Raw genomic sequence first — 3,027 nt, forward strand, 5'->3', positions numbered from 1 at the left:
AGGCATTCTAAATTGTAGATGGCAAAAAATGCTTCTGTATGCTTTTTATATTTATATAATTTAATATCACACAAAGACTGCAGTTTTTCCCCCCAGATAGGCTATCAGCATGATAACAAATGTAACAATCATTTTATACAAGTTTAATAAAGTTAGCATTAAGTGACAATATTGCCTGTTTTTGCTCAATTTTACCTATGAAAATAGCTCCAAACAAAGATCACAATACTGTTTTGCGTTACTTATTGAATGAATCAGCTTTTTGAACGAATCAGTTGATTTAATGATTCAGTGATTCACTCATTAACACAGTCAAAAAGCTTTGTTTCTAAATGAATCAGTCGTTTGAATGAATCTGTAGAATCTCAATGACTCACTCATTAAAAGTCACTTGCTGTCACCTACTGGCGGTTTTAATTTCACATTTCGACTATTTTTTTCATGTTTTAAATAATTTCAAATATCAGTATTCAACGTTTTATGTTAAAAACAAAACATTAGGTCTATTTATGCATCTGTAACTGCAAGTTAAACGCATCCATGTCCCATCTGAGCTACATTAAACTGTTTAATTTAAATACATCTAAATGCCACTTCAGATGCAGATTCCAGAAATGTTTTCTCATTTTTATTGGAATGAAAGACACTAAGTACCAGATGAAGTGCTTCTTCTTACCCAAAGATACAAAATGGAAGAAATAGTTAAAACTAAACACAATCTTGCTACTATGAACACAGGGCTGGACTGGGACAAAAAATCGGCCCTGGCATTTTTTGGTCCAGGCGGCCCATCACCACTTCAATATATATATATATACACACACTATACCAGTCAAATGTTTTTGAACAGTAAGATTTTTAATGTTTTATTCCCGATTCGATTTGATTCAATATAGATTATTTTGGATATATGTCTGGTACACATGCAACATTTTCTCAAGAAAAAAAAATCTCTTAACTAATGCTGTAAAATATACATGAGATTCAGTTGGTAGGCTACTACATTACTATAATATTGAAGGTTAAAACTAACTGATTTTTTTAGGCTATACAACTGCTTAAATTACACTTAATGAAGTTTTTATAATAAAAGTTACAATTACATAATAATATTTCTACTTCATTTCGTTTTTTTAAATATAAGCATTTAAATGGTGGCTGTCATAAAAAAATATAAATTCAACTGAAGAAGAACAGTAAAAGTTATAATGAATATATTATATGGTGCATATATTTAACAAAATACCCCTCTCTACAGTTTATTTTTCTAGCTGACTGAGTTTATGGTCACAGAATTTTTTTTTTTCTGAGGTAAATGTGACGTTACGTGACATTGTTTACGAGACGTTATATTGACGTCTTTGCATGGCTGAAACACTGATTGACCGATTACATGAGACAGGACACGGATTGTAAAGTTGTACTCTTTCTTTTAACTTACCTTAGGATGTTTAGTCATGTTCCCTTTCATGGGAACTTCGAACTGACCATGGTTACATAAGTAACCTGAGACGTTTATTTTGTGCAGAAGCTGGTATTAATGTGGAGATGATCAGTTCACGTGTGCCTTGCGCTGCCGCTTTTATTGAACTGAGGCGCTACAGTGATCTGACACTCCACATTAAACAGCGCCAAAACGGCATTTATTGTTTGAATACTGCAATTCAATGAACATAATTTGAAATCTGAGACTTTGTTTCATATTAAAAGTACCAAAGCACAATGCTTATTGCGATATATTGGATGGGAAGTGCCCTTCAATGTTCCGTCCATTAACTGAAAACAGGCTAGACCAATCGATTCTTGGTATTTAAGAATCGATATCATTCCGTAAAAATGAGAATCTATCATAATCGAGATATTGATATTTTTTACCCAGCCCTAATATATATGCTCCTTTTCCATTTTGCATTTACTTGTACTTTTACTTTCAATACTTAAAGGGTTAGTTCACCAAAAATGAAAATTAGCCCATATATTACTCACCCTCAAGTCATCCTAGGTGTATATGACTTTCTTCGCAAAGCTGACCTCATACGTCATCAGCCCAGAGCTGCTTCTGTGTACAACTGTTTGGCAAAAGCTACATTAAAGTGATTATTACTTTTTGAATATGGATATTTTTCTTACAAAAACGCATCGATTTGCTACAGAAGGCCTTTGTTCACCCCCCGGAGCCGTGTGAGACACTTTTTTTATGGATGGGCGCTTTTTATTTAACTTCTTTTGGACTGATGCATGCAACACCCGCTGAGTGCCATGCGCCAGCTTGAAAGATCAAAGACAATTTTTAATATAACTCCGACTGGATTCGTCTGAAAGAAGAAAGTCATATACACCTAGGATGACTTAAGGGTGAGTAATTTATGGGCTGATTTTCATTTTTGGGTGAACTAACCCTTTAAGTACGTTTAATATATATATAAAAAAAATACTTTTCATACGTACAATAAATATCACTTACTTTAAGACTTTTACTCAAGTAATATTGTAAATGGTGACTTCAACTTCTACCAAAGTCATTTTCTGGTAAGATATCTGTACTTTTACTTGAGTATTGCTTTCAGGTGTACTTTATACACCACTGCTCTCAAGCATGTCAATCCCTGGCATTACTGACTAGGGATGGATCATTTGAAACAATCATATTCTTTCTAAAAAAAATAAAAAAGAGAGAGAGAGAAAAAAAAAAGCATTGCTAGTGCATTGTTCGTAACTTGTGGCAATTCAAATCTTTCATTTTTTTGTGTTTTCATTATTATTGATGAAATCAAAAACCCTTTACATACATTTTCATGAATAATTTTGCTGACAAGATTAGCACCAGACATAATCAATCGCCCAGTCGGTTCTGTCAATCAGAACAAATCCTGAGACGTATGTAGTAAAAAATCAGAAATAAATGGACTTCAACGTCACTCAGCCAGTCTTTTACCCGTGATCACACTGGGGTCATATCATACAGTCTGACAAGCAACAATCACAGGACTGAAAACACAATGTACCTGATTAAACACACACACACAC

Source organism: Sinocyclocheilus anshuiensis, unplaced genomic scaffold (genome assembly GCF_001515605.1).
Source record: "Sinocyclocheilus anshuiensis isolate Anshui unplaced genomic scaffold, SAMN03320099.WGS_v1.1 scaffold1430, whole genome shotgun sequence".
Classification (NCBI taxonomy): Eukaryota; Metazoa; Chordata; class Actinopteri; order Cypriniformes; family Cyprinidae; genus Sinocyclocheilus; species Sinocyclocheilus anshuiensis.